A 25,738-nucleotide genomic window follows, 5' to 3' on the forward strand; every position below is an offset into this window, starting at 1 on the left:
TGATGCACACGCATGTTGCGTCCCTAAGGTCAGATCGTTAGCTGGCCGACCAAGGGTTGGATGCGGTTGGATCGCTAAAAATACGCCCACTTCTCGTACGCATAACACGTCATCTCCGGCTACATAAGGATTAATCGCGAGCATTGTATGCCATCGGAACTGGTCGTAGAGCTAAAGGTTGACCTGACCCTCTCTTAAGCTCTACGATCATGTCAGTGTAAAACCTCCCCTGTCACGTGTGCCATGACACTGCTTTGTAAATTATGCACTCCCTTAAAACGCCGTTCGCATAATGAGGCACGCCTGCGTTCGGATCTCCACACCCCCGTTTTCAAGCACCTTCCCATGTTACCACCCACAAACGCCGCAATCTGTCACTCAAACTACCGACCTGGCGGTGTTCAAGGAGAGAGAAATTTCTGATCGCAGCCGCTAGTTTGCGCACGCACATTGCGAACTGTACGCATGCGCAGATCAGTGAACATCGCCTGCGTACGACTGTGCAGCTGCTTCGACCGACTCTGAATGAAGTCCTGCATGTGCGAAAATATGAAAATGTGATAGACGCTGAGGAATGTATTGAGATGCCCATCTCCGGCTTTGCAAATCAAGACACAGCATAAGTCACAGATTGCATAATGGTGGGTTTCGTTCTGATCTAAATAAATAGTACACACGTGACCATTTGAGTACAAATGAACACACTTTATTTACGAGTAACAAACAAACAATTAACATACAAAGTATACAGTATACTCAACTTTTGTCTAGGTATTCAGATGACACCAGTAGTTCATCTACTTCAACATAAGATGTACTTCATCTTCATCTGGGGAGCCCTCATTTTAACAAGGTAGTTCAATATACTTTGCAGGCACCCTACTGCAGTCTCAGGTTCATACACGAGCCAAAGAGCCTTTGTCTATGTCCTGATTTATATACCATAGTCTGGGTGTTGGCTTTCCGGATACTAAGCCCATATTAGTTACAAACTGGGTATCAAGCACTGATTGGAACAACATAGCATGGACCATACTTACCTCTTGCACATGCTCTGTAAGCACTAAGATATACTCAGACAAAGAAATACAGTAATGACGTATCCCAATGTCTGGAGATAAACTCTCAAAGCCCCTTTGTGTAGAATCTCAGTAACCCATAATTCTTAGCATCTCTACACATCTTACAATGGTCACCCTATTGGAATGTAGCTAACTGTCTACAACTAACACCATATAAGCTATGGATGGCTCATTGTACATCTCTGATAGTGACAGGTATGAATAGGCCCCTCAATATATATGGCTTGTTTGACCTCAAAAAGTTATCTGACCAGTCTAGGCATAGATTGCATGAATACAATCTCTTTTCAAACCACAATAGGGCTTAGCAAGGGTTGTGTGTGTTACAACTTATATGCCTATTTAGAAATGTAATATTTAACCCACTGGTTACACAGATCCTACGGTTATCGGTCTTCTGAGTAACCCTATGGTCGCGGAGAATGGCCGAGAGGAACTGATATGCCAGATACATTTTTCTTGCATACGGGATCGCAGACGCAGGATGTGACACATCCATGAAATAGTTGTGACACGCCAGCTTTCTTTGCTACCACTCCCTGTTACCTCCAAGCTCTCCCTGTCTGTGAATTACACTACGAATAAATAATCGCTGCAAGCAACTACGATGATGAACTTTGACACATGCGCAGTGTGACTTAGATGCATGTGCAGCAAGGTGCCTGTGAGATTGCTTGCAGTGCTGTTTGGGGGTGGGGAGGAGGCAGCGCCAAGGCCGTTTTACAAAATGGAGGCCCCCATTTTGTACGCATGCCGCGGGCATGGTCTGCGTTTTCTGATGCCAGATGGGCAGTTCCGCTGACCATCCTGAGTAAGCAGGTGACGGCACCCAGAAACACCCATGATTCACAGTGGCCTTTTCTAATGATACCAATCCTGTATGCAACTGCGACCTGCAACTTCTATCATACAGTTATATTCACATATGTGTAACCCCCCTTTACTCTATAGGGACAACAGGTTACTGACTCCCATGTTGTATAATGTACCCACACTTAGCCTCTCTAAGTGGTGTACTTTTCTCTATCAGTGCCTCCACCCAAGTATCAGTATTCAGTCAGGGCCTACTTGGGAAAACCCTGTTATGTAAATGTAAGAATAAATAATAATAATTTGACTAATACAGGCAAGTAATACAACTTCACATACCGTTTAACCTTTCTCTTTATCTGAATGAATATGCAAAGGTGTATACAGTTTCAACTCACCATATTTAAACACTTACGTTCAGGTTACAATGGATAAATTCAAGTTTAACTGAAAAAAGTGACACTATAACTCACACAAGACATGAATTTATATATATATATATATATGTTAGTACATAACATACAGCCTATTCTGCAGAATTAGGGTTAGAGCAAAATCCGTAGCCAAAGGAAATGGAAAGTTCAGTCAGGAATCCAGGCCGACCCTAATGCAGATCCCCCTCCACTGTTAGCAGACAGTCTGTAATAAACTTTCTATCGTCAGATGATAGATGTGACCCATAAACTTAAACTAAACTTAACTAAAATAAACACAGGAGACCAAGTTATGCCTTTAAATTAATTGGTCAGCTTTATTTGGTTACAAGGTAGACATGGTGGCAGGAGAAAGAACGGCAACTAACCAGCGTCCACTTGTCTTAGGCCGGAAGTAGATCACAACTTGTGAGGGCCAACTATCCCAGACAAGGGTAGGGTGATCTTAAAACTTGCAAGGGCCAACTATCCCTTTCAGAGCAAGTGATGCGGCCCCAACACCCATGCCAATGCACCATACATCCTGCTCGGTCGAGAGGTGCCGCTGACCCCAATAGGGTGAAATCAGCCTATCAGTGCATTGAAGGGGTGCGCACCGCTATTACTGCTGCAAGATGGACACTTCAATATTGCCGGTCTTTCCCTGCTAATGAAATAAAGCCGACACAAGACACAAGAGGGTAGGGAGGGTGGGAGATCAATTCAAAGAGGCAGATTTTCCACAGTAGATTCACTACACCCTCTCACTCACCCCGCCCCTAACCTAACGTCCTATCACATCTGCCTACTACTGTCAACAAACATTTTTTACTTTATTAACCCCTCTATCCCTGACTAGAAGTTTATGTGCCGTCGGCTCTATTCCTAACCTCCGTTATATTAAACTTTCTATCGTCAGATGATAGATGTGACCCATAAACTTAAACTAAACTTAACTAAAATAAACACAGGAGACCAAGTTATGCCTTTAAATTAATTGGTCAGCTTTATTTGGTTACAAGGTAGACATGGTGGCAGGAGAAAGAACGGCAACTAACCAGCGTCCACTTGTCTTAGGCCGGAAGTAGATCACAACTTGTGAGGGCCAACTATCCCAGACAAGGGTAGGGTGATCTTAAAACTTGCAAGGGCCAACTATCCCTTTCAGAGCAAGTGATGCGGCCCCAACACCCATGCCAATGCACCATACATCCTGCTCGGTCGAGAGGTGCCGCTGACCCCAATAGGGTGAAATCAGCCTATCAGTGCATTGAAGGGGTGCGTACCGCTATTACTGCTGCAAGATGGACACTTCAATATTGCCGGTCTTTCCCGCCACAGCGGCTCTCAGGAGAGAAGCAGCCCGCCACCATGCTAACAAACCAAACCCTTAAAAACTGCAAAAATATCTTCTAGAAACAAAAAATTACCCTCCTCAGTAAGATGAACTCCATCCCTGCGGAAAAGGTGGGCATCCTGAATCCGAATTAAAGGATGGTGCACCACCAACCCTCCCAATTCCAGCACGTGCCTAGCCACCCATTTGCCTGTCCCAAGCCACACTATTATAGCATATCGCCATGAAAGCCTGGCGATGATAGGGGACCACACCAAAAGGCAGTTAGGCAATAACCGAACCACCTTTCTCAAGTCACGAACAATCGCATGGCGCAACTCTAAGGAAGTTTGCTGGCCCAAATCATTGCCCCCGAGATGTATAATTAACACTAAAGGGGAACCAAATTCAGCCACTGACCTGTGCAAGTTGCGCAACAAAGCTTCCCAAAGCATGCCCCTCTGCCCCAACCACCTAACACTCTCCCAACATGGGAACACGGAGGCATCTACAGCAAAGCGTGACTGCTCAGCCCAAAAAAAAAAAAAAATAAATAAATAAAAGAGTGACCAATGAGCCAAATGGGCCTAGCGTACTGGACACCTGCAAATATACAGAAATAAAATAGATAAGCATATATGCAGCATGTAAATCACAAAGGAGGAGTGGGAGGATGGGAGGGGGGGAGGAAGACTTGACCCGAGGTGAAAACCTACAAAAAACCTGCTGGATCTTTTCTATATTTCATTCGTTCACATTAATATTATATTAAGCTAAACGATCAATGTCCAGAGCAGGGCAAAAAACAGGGCAAAATCTCTCGGGACCCCCACCGGAAAGGCAGCGAGTTGGCCAAGGCACTCAAGTCCAAACGAATAAAGTATAACAATTTATGATTCCAGACGAACATAATTTCTGTAGGCATTGGACTTCCATCTTCCGAGAGCCTGGATCTCCTGTGAAGAAAGACCCGAGGAGGCCGCAAAAGTGGCGGCACCCATTCTAAAAGAATGGGTGCCGTAATCCGAAAGGGAAAGCCCGAGGTGCCGTATGCAGCGATGGAAGACCGATCTAAATTGGAATTTAGTCAAAGGACTTCCGTCCTCGTGCATAAGCCAAGCCCCCGGCCGCATTGGCCTGCAAAGAGTATATTGGGAGGCCAAGTGAACCGGACAAATCCCGTCATCAGGACAGGACTTCAGGAAAACCCAGCGACCTCTACCCAACTGATCGGTCTTGGAACGCCGAACACGGCACCACCGCGTATCACGCAGCAAAATGTGACAATGAAGCAGAGGGGGCTGAGCGCGGCGTGAAGACGCTACCAGCTCGCTGATGCGAAAAGCCATGAAAGGCCATCGCAAAAGCGAGGCGGAATAACAGAACCTCGAATTGCGAAGAACAAATGCCCGTCAAACTTTCACCTAGACGCGCTAACAAATCAGGACCAATAGGACGACGCTGGTCATCCGCGGCAGGCCTGACGCGAGACCAACCCCTAAGGGCCCTTTGTATTAAAAAACCCTTAGTTATGTCCCTCCGCCCCGCTAGGCGCAAAAAGAACGAAAATCCCAGCAAGCCTCTGGGCAACATAAGCCCGCGACCTGCCGGAATCGAACAAGAAACAAACAAAAGCAACCATATTAGTATCACGAGAGTTACCTGACGAACTCCGTCCTTGCAAAAACTTCTCCCACTGTTGCCAAGATGTCTGGTAGGCCGTCCACGTCCGTGGGGCCACGGACCGGCGTGCGAGATCTTCCATTCTGGTTTGATGATCTGCCAACAATGAAATGGACAAAGCTCACCTTTTAATGCCGCGTACGGGTCCAATTCACGGAACCTTCGCCAATCCTGTCTGGAGAGCGCATCAGCAATGGAATTATCAGTACCCGGCACATGACGAGCTGTGAACAATATGTTAAACTGCAAAGCGCGCAGAACCAGCCAAGCAAGCAGCCGCAACACTGGCAGCGACGACGATCTTTGGTTATTGATTGCATGTACTACCCCCAGGTTATCGCACCAAAAAACTATGGAACGGTCGCGCAACCGCTGACACCATAGCTCTAATGCCACCACTATGGGAAACAGCTCCAGTAGGAGCAAGTTCTTGGTCAATCCTGCCTGTACCCATTCAGCCGGCCAAACTGAAAAACACCAATCTCCTCCCAAAAAGGATCCGAAACCTGATGATCCAGCAGCATCCGTGAAGAGCTGCAGGCAAGCATTAGGCTGAGGATCCGCAGGCCACACGCGCACTCCATTAAAATCGACCAAAAAATGCGTCCCAAACCGCCAGGTCCAGCTTTAGTTCAGACGACAGTCGCAGAAAATGGTGCGGGTGACGCAGCCCTACCAAAGCCCTCTGTAGCTTCCGACAGAAAATCTTCCCCATCGGGATAACTCGACACGCGAAGTTAAACAGCCCGAGCAGGGATTGACCTTGACGAAGAGTTACCTTTCCTCCTGCCACCGCTAGGAGTATAGTATCCTGCAAATGACGAATCTTGTCCGGCGGCAGCCGGCAAAGACCCTCCAAGGTATCAATTTCAATACCCAAGAAAACCAGCTTAGTGACTGGCCCTCAGTTTTATTGTGCGCGATAGGTACTCCAAATTCCGAGAAGAGTGCTTGCAATGAAAAAAGGAGACGATTGCAGCGACGCGAACCAGCTGGACCTACGCACAAGAAGTCATCCCAGTAATGGGCTATGCTCGTCTCCCCAGACCCCACCGCGACACACCAATGGAGAAAGGGACTGAAACGCTCGAAGAACGCGCAGGAAATAGAACAGCCCATCGGAAGACATTTGTCCAGGTAATAGCCATCCGTCAACCGAAACCCCATGAAGCGAAATGATTCAGGATGCAGGGGCAACAATCTGAAGGCGGACTCAATGTCCACTTTCGCCATGAAAGAACCCGGACCCGCTGCGCGAACCAAGGCTAACGCAGATTCGAATGACTGGTACTGTACGCGGCAGACCTCAACATCTATGGCGTCGTTAACCGACGTGCCTGACGGATGTGACAGGTGCTGAATTAAACAGTAACTCCCGGGGGCCTTCTTGGGGACAACACCCACCGGGGAAAGGACCAGATCGGGTATCGGAGGCTGCGGGAAAGGTCCAATCATGCGACCCAGCCCGACCTCCTTCATAACCTTATCCTTTAGCACGTGAGGTAAATCGCAGGCCGAGCGTAAATTCCTAGGGGACCCGGAACCGACAGGCCGTATTATTGGAAGCGAAAATCCCTCTGCAAAAACACTTACGCAAAAAGGCGGCGTTGTCCCGCACAGGATACCAGTCTAACCATTTTGCCATGGCATCCAGACGAATGGGAGTCGACGCTTTACTTCGAAGTCCCAGCCCCCGACCGTTTGGCAGAGGGTGCTGCAGAGGAGGCCTGAGCTCCTCCTGGACCGCGAGAGCAGTCCTTACTGGGGTGTGCCGCGCCGCAGCGGAGGCACTGGTGTCGAAAGCGACACCTGTTACCAAGGGTACAATTCCCATTGTTGTATGCGTAACACTTCCGCTTGTTTTGCCATCCATTGACTGTCCTTGGTGCCGAGGGGGACGAGGGTTGAACTGGCCGCCCAGGGGACTGATCAACAAGGACGTGTGTAGGCTGAGTCACCTCCATCCACACTTCAACATCTTTACAACCCAATTCCATGACCTTAACCCGATCTTGCTTTCGCCGAAACTCTTCGTCGTATTGGCGCCACGTCGTACTGCGTGAGGCCTTGAATAGGCCATGTATCAGGTGTAAATATCTTATCACATTAAGGTACTCGGAAGGCCTGGTTTTGAGATAGCAAGTTGAGAACACGCAGAACCCAGATAACCAATTCGTGTAAGACTTAAAGGCCTCCAGACCAATACCCCCTTTTGCCTTTGCGGTCGCAGCAGCTTTCTTCGCCGTAGCTGTAAGGGTGAACATATCTACGTAGCGCCCTTTTTTGATCCGCTGCTTAACCCTGGTACGCATACCTCGAGTGACAGCTGTATTAGCGCAGTGTACAACATCCTCCGAACCCGCTCCGCGATCTACACTGGTACTACTGCCAGAGGACCGTTCGCTAGAATGCCTGTGACGACGTGAGCGACGTCTGCGAGACCTCCTTGCCCTTTTCACGCCTAGCCTTCCGCGAACTATCGCTTGAAGAGGAGGAGGAAATGGAAGTAGACCCGCAGTCAGATGTACTGTCACACTCACCAGAAGCACTGGCAAGGGCATTGGTAACTCCAGCGCCTGCGTTAGCTCCGACTTCCGCCGTCGCGCTTCTGGTCGGGGCTGCGACCACTGTTAACTCCTCCAGACTGTCGTCTGTAAAAGAAGAGACTGAGGCGGCATCGTGCGCATTGTCTGTGTCCGTAGCCCGATTGGGCTGTGGAAGGGAGATGGCAGAGGGAGAGAAAGAAACGGAAGGAGCTGCGGGCATGGGAGCGAGGGGAAGACCGCAAATCCTGCCTAATTGCTGCACCAGAGGGCCAAGCTGCGTCTGCACGGCGGACACCGCTGACGCAGAAGGGCCTCCAGTGTCAGCGTTTCCAGGCTGCTGGGTCAAAAGCGGTGTCAGTGCACCCACCACAGACACCAGCAGTCCGGCTATGGCACCAGCATCCAGCAACGGAGCATTCCCTGGTGTCGCAGGCCCTGCAGGCATAGCAGGCGCCTGAGCAGCTGCCACCCCCGTAGGCCTGGGGGAGCTGGCAACTGCAGACATGGGGGACCCCATGTCTGCATCATCATGAACAGAGGGCAGCAGAAGAGGGGGCGGAATAACCTGCCTGTCACTATGCAGGCGTTGGCTCCGCCCCCTTCGTCTCCGCCCCCCGCCTGTAGGAATATTGGCCTGTGTGCAAGCCGGCGCCATGACAGGCATCCGGCCTGCACGCTTATGTGGCCGCTTCCGCCGCCCTTCCCCCCGGACTTCAGCCGGCTCACTCCGAGCGGCCATTGGGGGAGAAGGGCCGGGCGGTGTAACTGCCCGCTGCTGGCCGCGTGAACGGCCGGAGCGCGCACCCGCTACATGCGCGGGCGCTGTATTATGCCCGGCCGCTGATCCCCGCCTGCCCTGGTCCCCCATCGCACTAGTACTGGCGACCAGCGGGGAACCAGGGGCAGGCGGAGGCAGCAACCGCGGCGTTTCGCGGGACCGCCGCGTCCGCGTGCGCGGGACCGCAGCGTCGCCAGAGAAGGGGGCCGCTGTACCTGACCCTCCCGAACGCCGGGAGGGTAGGACCTGAGGGGGATAAAGCGCGCCGGGCCCGACACCGTCTGACAGACGGGCGGGTACCGAGCGCGCGCGCTGGGGGCGGCTCATAGTGCAGGGAAGCAAGATAGGACAGGTAAAGAAAGAGAAAGAAAAGTTAGATAAGAAAAGAGAGAGTGTATATAAAGTGAAAGTATAGAGAATAGAGTAGGGAAAGATATAAAGTAGGGAAAGAGAAAGTAGGGATGAATAAAAACGATTATCCCAACAGACAGATCTGTTAATAAAGGAACTGTACTTTCCTGGTCGCAGATCAATTCAAAGAGGCAGATTTTCCACAGTAGATTCACTACACCCTCTCACTCACCCCGCCCCTAACCTAACGTCCTATCACATCTGCCTACTACTGTCAACAAACATTTTTAACTTTATTAACCCCTCTATCCCTGACTAGAAGTTTATGTGCCGTCGGCTCTATTCCTAACCTCCGTTATATTATGTGCTTTATATAGAATTGATAAAGTTCCTGAAAACTTATAGTGGGTATAGAACTGAATACTTCCTTCTATATAATCTTATGTGATAGTAACTTTCCAGTCTCACTGAGTCAGATGAAAACCACTGTAATTGATGTCTACTTGCATAACAGATGGTAGTAAATGGCTGCCTGATTAGTGTAAAGGCAGATTCAAATGTCAGAGTTGAGGGATGCCCTTTTATTATTCACACTTCTTCTCCATTGGATTTGCTATGAGTGGACAAATTATCTGTTTACTTTAATCAAGATGTTAGTGTAATATAAGACTTTTGTATACTTCAATTTAAGCTGTAGTTAGAAATAATATACTTATCTATTAGCGATGAAGAGTTAATATTTCTCAGCATAAATACAGTCGCTTAATTAATCCTCTCCCAACTCTTACCTGCAGCTATGGACTGAGGGGAATGTACATAAGGGCTGATGTTCAGAGTATTAGAAGACCATCTAGTCCTTCACCAGTGTCAGCTGCAATATAAAGCTCCTACAGCAGGTTCTCTACCTTCCCTACACTTTTCTCTCCCTCTCTCTTTGCTAACTGCCAGGTGCTGTGAGTATACAGTACACACTGCAGATTATGGGCTCACCATTGCTGCTGGCTGTTCAGTGATTCTTCATTCATTGACAGCCTCCTTCCTACTGCAGTGTAATCAGGCCCACCTCCTAGCTGCTGCTGTCCCTTCAATCAGCTGGCTGTGGGCTGGCTTTACCCCATGGGAGACCTCCTCCCCCTTCTGCCTCGTATTTTGCCTTTGCTCCACTCACTATCTGCTGCTACTCTGTGCTAGCAGACCTGCGAACTGCTCGCTGGGAACACCCTCCGGCTCTCCACATACAGCCCTCACTGGAACCACATCATCTGACTCCCAGCCGCTGCTGCTGTTTGCGCTCCTCCACTCTCGCAGCGCCAGCAAGTCTCAAGTGCGCTCTTGAGGGGGAACAGCTGACTAACTGTTAGCTGCTGCTGACAGCTCTTATATTCTTATCTCCAAACCAGACCCACTTTCACCTGACAGGAACCAAACCACTCCCAATTATATTACTCCGCCCCTTCTTCTACAGTGTATGTGCTTCCCTTACACTGAGGCGCATCCTAACCAAAGAAAAAAATACCCTATAAACTTATGTAAATACATGAAACATATATACTTTTTCACATATATGTAGAATATCTACAGCAGTTTCTACACATTTACCATATTATAAAATACTGTACAGTTATGCATATCATGAACTACAATACACTTTTCAGAACATTCATTATCTGAAATTTCAATGCACTTACTCCTATATTACTATATAACTTAATTCATGCTAAATTTTTTAATATTTACATTAAATTATCCTCTGCTCAGGGAAACATAACTATACCAATTACATTATATATCTACCGTTGCCACCCCACATTTCAATGTATTATAAGTTGTAGGTAACCACTAAAGGTGTTACATATGCGTAGTATAGGTTTTGTGGACTTTTCACGCATACACAGTAGCAGACCCTCCAACATGACCCATTCCATTAGGTAGAAAATACTCTGCTCCTGGACTTCCCACCTAATTTATGATTGCAGACACCTGTGCTGAAACACCTGTCTCATCAATTAACTAGTTCACCACAGGTGTCTGCAATCATTAATTAGGTGGGAAGTCCAGGAGCAGTGTATTTTGTACCTAATGGAACGGGTCATGTTGGAGGGTAGGCCTTAACATGTTTTATATTGTTGAGTGTTGATAGCTAAATATTTCTGTGTTAGTCAGTGTGATAGAAACTCTAATCACATTTAGCAAATAAACCTCTTCAAAAATACTGACAAAAAAAGACAGCTAAAGAGGCTGGTATAGCCTACCCTCCAACATGACCCATTCCATTAGGTACAAAACACTCTGCTCCTGGACTTCCCACCTAATGTATGATTGCAGTCACCTGTGTTGAACTAGGTAATAGATGAGACAGGTGTTTCAGCACAGGTGTCTGCAATCCTAAATTAAGAGGGAAGTCCAGGAGCAGAGTATTTTGTACCTAATGGAATGGGCCATGTTGGTTCGGTTCCATCTATATGACCGCACTGTCCCCGTCTTCTGCTTGTGAGAACAGTTGTCATCACCATTATCTACATTTGCACCATCCCTTCCTACATGCCCACAGGATACTTATCACAGGACACGTGCGAATGTTCTGTTGCCACCTCACTGCCAACTAACATTGCCTATAGAGCAGTAAATGAGAAGTGACCAGTGGCGGCTTTTACCAGGGGCTGCCGCTGCACTGCTCACCAGAGCATTACAGTCTGTGTACGAGAAAAAACCCCAGAGACTTGTGCATGTGCCAACAATTAAGTGTATGAGGGAAAAAAGCGCATAACCCCATGGTTTCTAGGGACCGCATCGACTGCAGCCCCTAGAAGCCCATTAAAGCTGGCTGGGGAATTTTTGCATGCACACCCCTCCCCCTTCTCCCCCACGGCTTCTACAGACTGCATCGGCTCAATTTTTGTTGCAGATTTTTACCTTGGGGGGCTGCAGCCCCTACATAAAATCCACCATTGGAAGTGACTGATATGTGTATGACTCTGAAACACTTGCAAATGCTCTGACTTGTGTATGCAGGCCACAACGTATGCACAGTTTGCTAAAAATGGTGAGCTCTAGCCACATGAAATTGTCTCCAACTCTGAATCAGGCCCTATGTGTTAGTATATGCATAAGCAGGAGATTTTGTGCACGCTATACAGTGGCACCGCACACCCTGCACCCATATTAGTTTAAACGTACCCGTCCGTGGTCCCGCGTCGGGTGTCGGCGCTGCTTAGGAGACCGGAAAATGTACAGTACTCAGGATGTGACAGTACAAACCATCCTGAGTCTTCATTGATAAAGTACGCAAAAAAGTGTAGGCACTGTGGGATTGCAATTTTGCAAACATAGCATAAAAGTTGACCTCCTATATATTTGTGGTTTATCACTGTACATGTGGATTATTTCTACAAGTATGTATATAGTAGGGGTGTGCACCGGCCACTTTTCGTGTTTTGTGTTTTGGTTTTGGATCTGGATCTTTCTTCGTGTTTTGGATCTGGATTGGTTTTGCCAAAACCACCCTTCCGTGTTTTGGGTTCTGGGTTTTGTGTTTTGGATCTGTATTTTTTTGAAAAAAAGCATAAAAACAGCTAAAATCACAGAATTTGTAGGTTTTTCTGCTCCTATGCTATTATTAACCTCAATAACCTTAATTTCCACTCATTTCCAGTCTATTCTGAACACCTCACACCTCACAATAGTGTTTTTATGTCCAAAAGGTTGCACCGAGGTAGCTGGATGACTATGCTAAGCGACACGAGTGGGCGGCACAAACACGTGACCCATCTAGGAGTGACACTGCAGTGGCAGGCAGGATGGCAGTTAGAAAAACTAGGCCCCAAACTGTACATAATGCAAAGAAAAAAAGAGGTGCAAGATGGAATTGTCCTTGGGCCCTCCCACCCACCCTTATGTTGTATAAACAGGACATGCACACTTTAACAAATCAATCATTTCAGCGCCAGGGTCTGCCACACAACTGTGGCTGAAATGATTGGTTCGTTTGGGCCCCCACAAAACAAGCTGGCAATTAATGTGTCCCTGCACAAACTGGCTCTACGGAGGCAAGATGTCATCCTCATCCTCCTCATCCACCGATTCCTCACCCTCTTCAGTGTGTACATCCTCATCCTCACAAAGTATTAACTCGTCCCCACTTGAATCCACCACCACAGGTCCCTCTGTACCTTCTGGAGGCTGGTCTCCCTGGAAGAGCTGATAATTCATTTTGATGAACATCATCTTCTCCACATTCTGTGGAAGCAACCTCCTACGCCTTTCGCTGACAAGGTTCCCGGCTGCACTAAACACTCTTTCGGAGTACACACTGGAGGGGGGGCAACTCAGGTAAAATAGAGCCAGTTTGTACAGGGGCCTCCAAATTGCCTCTTTTTCCTGCCAGTACAGGTATGGACTGTCTGACATGCCTACTTGGATGCTGTCACCGATGTAATCCTCCACCATTCTGTCAATGGTGACAGTATCATATGCAGTGACAGTAGACATGTCAGAAATTGTTGCCAGGTCCTTCAGTCCGGACCAGATGTCCAAACTTGGTCCTGCCTGCCCTGCATCACCGCCAGCGGGTTGCTTAGGATACCTAAGTTTTTTCCTGGCAGCCCCAGTTGCGGGAGAAAATGAAGAAGGAGCCGTTGACGTGTCACGTTCCGCTTCAGCTGACAGTGTGTTCACCAGCAGGTCTTTGCACCTCTGCAGGCTTGTGTCGGCCGGAAAGAGAGACACCACATAGGCTTTAAACCTAGGATCGAGCACGGTGGCCAAAATGTAGTGGTCTGATTTCAACAGATTGACCACCCTGGAATCCTGGCAAAGCGAATGAAGGGCTTCATCCACAAGTCCCACATGCCGAGCGGAATCGCTCCGTCTTAGCTCCTCCTTCACTTTCTCCAGCTGCTTCTGCAAAAGCCTGATGAGGGGAATGACCTGACTCAAGCTGGCAGTGTCTGAACTGACTTCACGTGTGGCAAGTTCGAAGGGCTGAAGAACCTTGCACAACACGGAAATCATTCTCCACTGCGCTTGAGTCAGGTGCATATCCCCTCCTTTGCCTATGTCATAGGTGGATGTATAGGCTTGTATGGCCTTTTGCTGCTCCTCCATCCTCTGAAGCATATAGAGGGTTGAGTTCCACCGCGTCACAACCTCTTGCTTCAGGTGATGGCGGGGCAGGTTCAAGAGTGTTTGCTGGCGCTCCAGTCTTCGGCACGCAGTCGCTGAATGGCGAAAGTGGCCAGAAATTTTTCGGGCCACCCAAAGCGTCTCCTGCACGCCCCTGTCGCTTTTCAGAAAATTCTGCACCACCAAGTTTATTGTGTGAGCAAAACATGGGACGTGCTGGAATTTGCCCAGATGTAATGCCCGCACAATATTGGTGGCGTTGTCAGATATCACAAATCCCCAGGAGAGTCTAAGTGGGGTAAGCCACTGGGCGATGATTTCCCTCAGTTTCTCTAAGAGGTTGTCGGCGGTGTGCCTCTTACTGAAACCGGTGATACACAGCGTAGCCTGCCTTGTAACGAGCTGGCGTTTCTGAGATGCTGCTACTGGTGACGCTGCTGCTGTTGCTGCGTAAGGTGATACATCTACCCAGTGGGCTGTCACAGTCATATAGTCCTTAGTCTGCCCTGTTCCACTTGTCCACATGTCCGTGGTTAAGTGGACATTGTGTACAACGGCATTTTTCAGGACACTGAGGACACTTTTTCTGACGTTTCTGTACAGTCTCGGTATCGCCTGCCTAGTGAAGTGGAATCTAGACGGGATTTGGAACCGGGGACACACTACCTCCATCAATTGTCTAAATCCCACTGCACTAATGGCGGATACCGGACGCACGTCTAACACCAACATAGCAGTCAAGGCCTCAGTTATACGTTTTGCTTCAGGATGACTGCTGTCGTACTTCATCCTCCTCGCTAAGGACTGTTGGAGGGTCAATTGTTTAGTAAAAGTAGTGGTGTTCCTACTTCCTCTCTGGGATGATGAACGACTCCCAGCAGCAGCAGCAACAGCAGCAGCGGCAGCAGTAGGCGTAGCAATGCAGGATCCTCCGGAGGAATCCCGGATAGGAGAGTCAGTCATGCCAGTGATATGGCCTGCAGGACTACTTCCGATCCTGACTAAGGAGGAAATTGACGAGGAGGGAGTTGACGGTGTGGTTTGCAGGCGCTTGGATACAACAGGACAACGGGATTTAGGTGTCCCTGGACTGCTTACGGTCTGAGCCAAAGTTTCTGAACTTGACAGTAACTTTTTATGAACGCGCTGCAGGTGCCGTATAAGGGAGGATGTTCCTAGGTGGTTGACGTCCCTACCCCTACTTATTTCACCTTTACATATGGTACATATGGCAAGACAGTTGTTGTCCGGATTTGGATAGAAATATTGCCAGACCAAAGAGGTGGAATGTTTGGTCTTCTGCCCAGGCATGACCGTGATGGGCTTTTTCATCCCACGGACAACAACTGTCTCCCCCGGAGCCTGATTTAAACAAACCACATCACCATCAGAATCCTCCTCGCCAACTTCCTCCTCAGCGCCAGCTACACCAGTATCCTCATCCTGTTGTACTTCAACAGTGACATCTTCAATTTGCATATCAGCAAGTGGACTGTGGGTGCTCCTTTCAGCACTTGCAGGGGGCGTGCAAATGGTGGAAAGAGCCACCTCTTCCCGTCCAGTGCTGGGAAGGTCAGGCATCGCAACCACCACCACACTTGGACTCTCTTTGGGGATTTGTGATATCTTCTTAGAAAGCACAGTTCTTCGCTGTGCTTTTGCCAGCTTAACTCTTTTGATTTTTTTAGTGGGAGGAGTGCTTCCATCGTCATGTGAAGCTGAACCACTAGTCATGAACATACTAGGGATCGACCTTAGCCGTTCCTTGCCACTCCGTGTCGTAAATGGCATATTGGCAAGTTTACGTTTCTCTTCAGCTGATTTAAATGTCTTTTTCAAGGTCATTTTCCTGAACTTTGCCATTTGGGATTGTATGTGCCCTCTACTATGACATTGGGCATCGGCCTTGGCAGACGACGTTGATGGCATGTTATCGTCTATGTCATGACTAGTGGCAGCAGCTTCAGCACTAGGAGGAAGTGGTTCTTGATCTTTCTCTATTTTATTTTTATCGGAGAAAGTTTGGTCCTCCATTTATGTTATATCGATTTGATATATACGTGCGGCTAAACACAGAAAATAAATTTTTTTTTGGTTCGGACTGGAGTGTACTTTGTGGGTTACAGCACCCTTTAACGGTCAAGCCAGCCGGCCCTTTACTTATGACACAGGCGCACTCTTGGCACTACTTTGTTGATGCACGTGCGGCTACTGCGCACACAATTCACAAACACAGAAAATAATTTTTTTTTGGTTTGGACTGGAGTGTACTTTGGGGGTTACAGCACCCTTTAACGGTCAAGCCAGCCGGCCCTTTACTTATGACACAGGCGCACGCTTGGCACTACTTTGTTGATGCACGTGCGGCTACTGCGCACACAATTCACAAACACAGAAAATAATTTTTTTTTGGTTTGGACTGGAGTGTACTTTCGGGGGTTACAGCACCCTTAACGGTCAAGCCAGCCGGCCCTTTACTTATGACACAGGCGCACGCTTGGCACTACTTTGTTGATGCACGTGCGGCTACTGCGCACACAATTCACAAACACAGAAAATAATTTTTTTTTGGTTTGGACTGGAGTGTACTTTCGGGGGTTACAGCACCCTTTAACGGTCAAGCCAGCCGGCCCTTTACTTATGACACAGGCGCACGCTTGGCACTACTTTGTTGATGCACGTGCGGCTACTGCGCACACAATTCACAAACACAGAAAATAATTTTTTTTTAGGTTTGGACTGGAGTGTACTTTCGGGGGTTACAGCACCCTTAACGGTCAAGCCAGCCGGCCCTTTACTTATGACACAGGCGCACGCTTGGCACTACTTTGTTGATGCACGTGCGGCTACTGCGCACACAATTCACAAACACAGAAAATAATTTTTTTTTTGGTTTGGACTGGAGTGTACTTTCGGGGGTTACAGCACCCTTAACGGTCAAGCCAGCCGGCCCTTTACTTATGACACAGGCGCACGCTTGGCACTACTTTGTTGATGCACGTGCGGCTACTGCGCACACAATTCACAAACACAGAAAATAATTTTTTTTTTGGTTTGGACTGGAGTGTACTTTCGGGGGTTACAGCACCCTTAACGGTCAAGCCAGCCGGCCCTTTACTTATGACACAGGCGCACGCTTGACACTACTTTGTTGATGCACGTGCGGCTACTGCGCACACAATTCACAAACACAGAAAATAATTTTTTTTTGGTTTGGACTGGAGTGTACTTTCAGGGGTTACAGCACCCTTTAACGGTCAAGCCAGCCGGCCCTTTACTTATGACACAGGCGCACGCTTGGCACTACTTTGTTGATGCACGTGCGGCTACTGCGCACACAATTCACAAACACAGAAAATAATTTTTTTTTGGTTTGGACTGGAGTGTACTTTCGGGGGTTACAGCACCCTTTAACGGTCAAGCCAGCCGGCCCTTTACTTATGACACAGGGGCACTCTTGGCACTACTTTGTTGATGCACGTGCGGCTACTGCGCACACAATTCACAAACACAGAAAATAATTTTTTTTTAGGTTTGGACTGGAGTGTACTTTCGGGGGTTACAGCACCCTTAACGGTCAAGCCAGCCGGCCCTTTACTTATGACACAGGCGCACGCTTGGCACTACTTTGTTGATGCACGTGCGGCTACTGCGCACACAATTCACAAACACAGAAAATAATTTTTTTTTGGTTTGGACTGGAGTGTACTTTCGGGGGTTACAGCACCCTTTAACGGTCAAGCCAGCCGGCCCTTTACTTATGACACAGGCGCACGCTTGGCACTACTTTGTTGATGCACGTGCGGCTACTGCGCACACAATTCACAAACACAGAAAATAATTTTTTTTTAGGTTTGGACTGGAGTGTACTTTCGGGGGTTACAGCACCCTTAACGGTCAAGCCAGCCGGCCCTTTACTTATGACACAGGCGCACGCTTGGCACTACTTTGTTGATGCACGTGCGGCTACTGCGCACACAATTCACAAACACAGAAAATAATTTTTTTTTTGGTTTGGACTGGAGTGTACTTTCGGGGGTTACAGCACCCTTAACGGTCAAGCCAGCCGGCCCTTTACTTATGACACAGGCGCACGCTTGGCACTACTTTGTTGATGCACGTGCGGCTACTGCGCACACAATTCACAAACACAGAAAATAATTTTTTTTTTGGTTTGGACTGGAGTGTACTTTCGGGGGTTACAGCACCCTTAACGGTCAAGCCAGCCGGCCCTTTACTTATGACACAGGCGAACGCTTGACACTACTTTGTTGATGCACGTGCGGCTACTGCGCACACAATTCACAAACACAGAAAATAATTTTTTTTTGGTTTGGACTGGAGTGTACTTTCAGGGGTTACAGCACCCTTTAACGGTCAAGCCAGCCGGCCCTTTACTTATGACACAGGCGCACGCTTGGCACTACTTTGTTGATGCACGTGCGGCTACTGCGCACACAATTCACAAACACAGAAAATAATTTTTTTTTGGTTTGGACTGGAGTGTACTTTCGGGGGTTACAGCACCCTTTAACGGTCAAGCCAGCCGGCCCTTTACTTATGACACAGGGGCACTCTTGGCACTACTTTGTTGATGCACGTGCGGCTACTGCGCACACAATTCACAAACACAGAAAATAATTTTTTTTTAGGTTTGGACTGGAGTGTACTTTCGGGGGTTACAGCACCCTTAACGGTCAAGCCAGCCGGCCCTTTACTTATGACACAGGCGCACGCTTGGCACTACTTTGTTGATGCACGTGCGGCTACTGCGCACACAATTCACAAACACAGAAAATAATTTTTTTTTGGTTTGGACTGGAGTGTACTTTCGGGGGTTACAGCACCCTTTAACGGTCAAGCCAGCCGGCCCTTTACTTATGACACAGGCGCACGCTTGGCACTACTTTGTTGATGCACGTGCGGCTACTGCGCACACAATTCACAAACACAGAAAATAATTTTTTTTTAGGTTTGGACTGGAGTGTACTTTCGGGGGTTACAGCACCCTTAACGGTCAAGCCAGCCGGCCCTTTACTTATGACACAGGCGCACGCTTGGCACTACTTTGTTGATGCACGTGCGGCTACTGCGCACACAATTCACAAACACAGAAAATAATTTTTTTTTTGGTTTGGACTGGAGTGTACTTTCGGGGGTTACAGCACCCTTAACGGTCAAGCCAGCCGGCCCTTTACTTATGACACAGGCGCACGCTTGGCACTACTTTGTTGATGCACGTGCGGCTACTGCGCACACAATTCACAAACACAGAAAATATATTATTTTTTTAGCACTTGGGGGGAGCACCCCTGATGGACAGAGCACCCCCTGGACAACACTACAGCACCCCTTTAGGACTGGGACACTGCACAGGACTTTGGAGTGGACACAGCCCCTATGGAGAACTGACTGCACAACACAGTCCAGCCAGCCCCTATGGACTTTGAAGTAGTGGACACAGCCCCTATTAACAACAGCAGCACAGCACAACACAGCCAGCCCCTATGGACTTTGAAGTAGTGGACAACAGCAGCACTACACTACACTACACTACACAGCACTAACTCCCACCCTCCCTCTTCACTGTCCACAGCCGAGTGAGAAAATGGCGCCGACGCGGGTACCTTATATAGGATCCAAAACCCGCGAGACTCGGAAGGCGGGATGATGACGTTTTGCCTCGATGTCAGATCCGAGTCAGGCGGGAAAAGTCGAGCCTGACTCGGATCGGACTCGGATCGGGGGGGCTCGGGGGGTTCGGATTTCAGAAATCCGAACCCGCTCACCCCTAGTATATAGTATGCCATTGTCTACCAATCCAAATGATTAGAATTAAGGGTTGGAAAGAATTTGGCTCATCAAATCAGTTATAGGATCAGATTCTGTTTAAATGCATTTAATAACCATGAAATCAGACTGTTGATGCTATGCATCATATATGGTTGTGAAAGGCTTAATACTAAAGCACTGCACAAAAGTGAGAGCATAACAGTACAGAGCATAATAGATTTATAAGCATGCTGATGAGTGTCAGCATTTCTGCTGAGCTGCTGTGCACTGTATTTGAGTGAATGCATTATATAATATACAATTAGTAGTATGCAATGACAATACATTACATCTATTTAAAAAATTAATTATTCTGTATTTCAAAGCTAATACATAAACAATTCATAACATGATTTTAAAAACTATTTCCTCTTCACTCTTCAAACATCTTCTAGTGTGTTCTTCTTTCCTCCATATAAGGTCATTACGTTTCTTTTCTTACAAGCAAAGTGACATTTATTACCTTTCCCTATTTTTTTCCATATTTCATGTCCTTCACAGATCATGTATCTCTTATAAGCTTACTCCACCTAGCCTAACTCTATGTTGTTATGTCCGTCCTCTCGGCTTGCCATTTCGTCCAATCATCCAACAATTTTCAGATTTTCAAAAATAATTCTAAAAGATTTACAACAGCTGCCATGTGTGTAAGTAAGGGGGCACGGGAACTGACACTGGCACAGCATAGGGGGGGCACTACTGGGGGTACTGTATAGGGGGGGTGACTGCTACTGGGGGCACTGCATGGGGTGCTACTACTGGGGGCACTGCATAGGGGGGACTACTATTGGGGGCAATCTGTAGGGGGGATTACTACTGGAGCAATGCATAGGGGGGACCACTGTTGGGGGCAATCCATAGGGGGGATTACTACTGGGACAATGAATAGGGGGGGCTACTACTGGGGGCACTGCATGGGGGGGCTATTACTGGGGGCACTGCATAGGGGGCTACTACTGGGGGCACTGCATAGGGGGGACTACTACTGGGGCAATGCATAGGGGGGATTACTACTGGGGGCACTGCATAGGGGGGCTACTACTGGGGGCAATGCATAGGGGAGACTACTACTGGGGGCACTGCATAGGGGGGGCTACTACTGGGGGCACTGTGTAGGGGGGACCACTTCTAGGGGCAATGTATAAGGGCCACTACTGGGGGCACTGTATATGGGGCACTACTGGGGGCACTGTATAGGGGAACCGCTACTGGGGGCACTGCATAGGGAGGCCCAAAGCATATTCTTGCCAACCTAGAGACCCACCGCTGTTCCAGGGCTCCTAATTGAGCTGTTGATAAATGTGCTAAAGGGCTACAATCAGTGAATGCGATGAAGGGAGTGGCGAGCAAGTAGTTTTTAAATTTCTCAGTGACCGTCCAAACCAGTGCCAGCAGCTCCAATTTAAAGGCGCTGTAGTTGGAATCATTCCTTTCTGTGCGCCTTAGACTCCTGCTTGCGTAAGCGATAACACGCTCCCTCCCTTCCTGCACTTGTGAAAGGACTGCTCCCAACCCCAAATTGCTAGCATCTGTGTATAGATGGAATGGATGGCCATAGTCTGGATAAGCCAACAGCGGTGCTTGCGTAAGTATGGCTTTTAATCGATCAAAGGCCTCTTGGCACTGTGACATCCATAGTACAGGGACATTCCTTGTACATCCAGTATTCGGAATTCCTCTTAGCAGTTCATGGATAGGGACGGCAATCTCAGCGAAATGTTCAATAAAACGACGATAATATCCCACGAAACCTAGAAATCATCTGACATCTTTGATGGTCTGTGGAATAGGCCATTCTTGCACAGCTTGGATTTTATCGGGGTCAGGGGAAACTCCCTCCGCACTCACGATGTGGCCCAGGTAAGACACTCTTGGCTTGAGAAGATGGCATTTAGATGGTTTCAGCTTGAGCCCATGTTGGATTAGTTGTTCAAAAACTTCTCTCAGGTGTTGGAGATGTTCCTGATAGGTTTTGGAAAAGATGATTACATCATCCAAGTATAACAGGACCATTTCGAAGTTTCGGTGCCCCAAGCAGTGTTTCATTACCCGCTGAAAAGTTCCGGGCGCATTACACAGGCCAAAAGGCATCCGCTCAAATTCAAACAACCCCATTGGAGTTGTAAACGCAGTCTTTTCCTTATCCGCTGGAGCTACCTGAACCTGCCAGTATCCACTGGTCAAATCAAGGGTGGAGAAGAATTTGGCCGATTTTAAAGCCGACAATGACTCCTCAATCCGAGGAAGAGGATAGGCATCCTTGTGAGTAATGCTGTTCAATTTGCGATAGTCCACGCAAAATCGCAACTGTCCATCTTTCTTTTTGACTAGTACCACTGGGGCTGCCCAAGGACTATGACTCTCCTTAATGACTCCTGATGCCTTCATTTCTTCCAACTTTCTTCTCACAGGCTGATAGAGAGCTGGCGCCAAAGGCCTATGTCTTTCTTTGATTGGCATAGCGTCACCAGTAGGAATATAATGCAAAATATCGGTCACAGTTCCGAAATCAGATGGATCCGTACTGAAGGCTTTAGGATTTTCAAGGACAACCTGAAGAGCTCCTTCTTTTTGAAAAGCTGGGGTCTCTTCCTCACCAATCTGTATTGCTTTCCACCAGGCATCCTCGTACGGGAGAAGATCGGCTTTCATTCTTGTACTCAGTTGTGTCGCTTCGAAGCTTGGGTCAATAACATCTTGAAACGTTACTTGTGACAGCTTAGCGATGGGATGATTACGAAACAGCCGAATGTGATGGTTGTGAGGGTTTAGAATTCGCAACGGTACTCGACCACCCTTGACTTCAACTAATGATCTAGCCACTATTACGTCATCTCGACTCTGCATCTCATTGGGCTCAACAATGGCTTCGTAGTTGGTTCCCTGTGGCCCACATCGCGCTTTAGCCCATATTACGGTTTCTGAATTAGGCTGCAGGATCACAGGCCGTTGTATAGTACAGTTTTGAGGGCTGATATAAATTCATCTGGGCAATTTTGAAGAATATTCATTCCAATAATGATGGGGATAGCATTGTCATCATCCACTTTGGTGATTAAACACCCCTGTTTGGTTAACGTTGCTTTTCCAAATTGAATATCAGTCTCCAAATACCCTTGGCAAGAGATCGCCATTCCATTGCTGGCAATTAGTTTTAACCACGTCGGTGGTGGCAGAAAGACTTGTTCAGTTCCCCAATATTTCTCATAAGTTTTTGACTGGATTGTGGTGACTTGGGATCCAGTGTCCAGCATGGCTGGTAGTTCCACTCCATTTAGAGAAATCTGGACAACTGGGCAACGTCCCACATATTGTGGCCACCACTCCTCAGGCATAATTTCTATTCCATCTGTCCTCCCCGAGGATTGCCCTCCATCCCCGGGGTGTTGGAGTTTAAAGATTCGGCTTGATTGCAGTTCCGCTCAATGTGTCCACTATGGTTGCATCGGCGACAGATCGGGCACCCCTGAGAATCGAAACGGTCAGTGGGCCTACGCCCCCCCGAGCGAGGAGGGGTCCACCAGTCAGAAGTCGTTCTTCTCCGTTCCATTCGCCAATTATTTTCTCTGGGTTCACCAGCCTGCTTAGTAAACTTCTTAAATTCCTGGCACATCTCTGCCATCCCCTATGTCAATTTCTCGATCTGGCCTTTTAAATTATGTAAGGAATCAGGAGTAGACATTTGGGCACCCTGTGTTGCACTTCCTTTGGATTGGGCTGGACCTCCTACCAGTGTACCTTGAGTCATTTCTTGGAACCCTGGCATCTCTGGAAAAGCAACTTCATCATTTCTTTTAGGCCCTACCATTTTGATGGCTGCCTCTTTAAAGTCTAAGAAGGAACTTCTGGGTAATTGCATTCTTAACATACGCAGCTGGGTTCTAACACTATCTTGTCTGGACCCTTCAATAAATTGAGTGATAAGCATGTCATCCACATTCCTTATTTCATCAGTATCTACTGCTTGTATACGACGCAAGGCCTCTTGGAGACTCAGAGCATAACCCCGAAGTGATTCTCCACCTAGTTGTTTTCTCGCATAGAACTTCATTTTCAATTCCGAGATGGTTCTAATATCGAACGTGTCAGCCAATCTCTGTAGTATTTGATCTATATTTTGTCTCTCCTCCCTTGGCCAAGAGGTAACCTCCCGTAAAGCAGATCCTTTCAATTGCCCAATCAGTATCTCTACCTGCTGCCGATCTGTTAATGGGTATAAGCGAAACATGCTTTTCATTTTATTCTTGAAATCTCTCAAGGAATTACCTTCCGTATCTTGATCATCACCTGTATACGTTGGGAGCCATGGGGCCCCAAAGTAGTATGGTAGAGTTATGGGATTCAGTTGTGACATAACTGGATTCTGACGGACTGAATCACCAGCTGACTGCTGATCTTGTGACATCTTAATATCGATTTATTTTCCTTAAATTCAGAATCCTGTTCGTTGTGACGCCAATTTTGTAACACCCCTAGTACCCACGGTCTGGGGTGGAAAGGTGTAGCGAGTGCTTCTAAGACAATTCTTCTCCTTAAGATATAGTAGCAGTTTATGAATCGCCACACAATATGTTAAACTAATTGGTGTTAGAAGAGCTTTTGTTTATTAATACGATAAACAGTTGCAAACAGTATTATACGATATACTTAATAACAAGGTATGTCTTAATACATTCCATTAATAACAAACATGTTACAATTTACAACAGTTCACTGCAGTAAAGGGACACAGGTCCAATGGCTACTTTTATTTTACTGGAACAACGAAGTTTTCACAGCTGTCTTGTCTGTAAATCAAGTTAGTTAACTTAACACATTAGTCATATATCCTGACTTATGCAATCAATATAACAATACTCATACACAATAACATTAAAACATGCAAAGCAATAAGGCATTAAAAGTTCCAAATAGTTCACCTACAGGTGGCTGGCCAGCTAAATTGTTAACGGTGGTGCACAATTGTTATTCCACTGAGTCTATAACCTCATAAGTGAAGTAGAAGACTTGCGCTGGGGGACTGATTGATTCCTGTACTTATCTCCGCTGTACTATCCTGTCTATCTGTAGATACCTGTTTGTTTGATTGGGCACGGGAGGATTCTGGCTTACACTGCCGATTAACAAAGCTGCTTCTTGTAATCCTGCTCCTTACTATGAGCACTGCGGCTAATTTAGTCCTTTCCATTTTATGCACAGGGTACAGTACTAGTGCTGCAAAGGATATGACCCTGTCTAGGCTGTAGATTACCTTGCAGGGTACCAGGGTAGCTAGTCTCACTAGAAATGCCGGGGTACTTTCTTGTATAGTTCAAGAAGGGTAAGTTCCCTGTATTTACTGTGAGCTCTTAATTAATCTCCACTGCGGGTCTAAGAGTTGAACTTGCAGAGTCTCACAACGTTAAGCATCTATATATATATGTAGGTCTCTGGGCAGTGGCTGCACTGAATTGGGAGAACTCAGCCTAGGTACTATTAAAACACATTTGCTGTTCTTCTCAACTGGCTTGCTGGGCTGCAGGATTAGCTATACTGTCTCTGGTAATTAGTTAGGTGGGCAATTCCTGCTGTCTATGTTGTTATAGCTGCTTGTGTGAACATAGTCTGGTAGCTGAGAGGCATAATAGTAATATTGGGTGGTGCTTGTGTTTGTTTTAGGTACAGACCTCTCCTGTGCTGCTCACACTGAGCTGGGAGTTTCTCCTTGCTGCGTCACCGCCCCTCTCCACCTCCAAGGATGGATCCAGCCACCGCGACTCTCCACCCACCGTCCGATTGACAGCTCT

The sequence above is a fragment of the Taudactylus pleione genome, unplaced genomic scaffold, assembly GCF_031769625.1.
Source record: "Taudactylus pleione unplaced genomic scaffold, aTauple2 ptg001032l, whole genome shotgun sequence".
In the NCBI taxonomy this organism is placed as follows: Eukaryota; Metazoa; Chordata; class Amphibia; order Anura; family Myobatrachidae; genus Taudactylus; species Taudactylus pleione.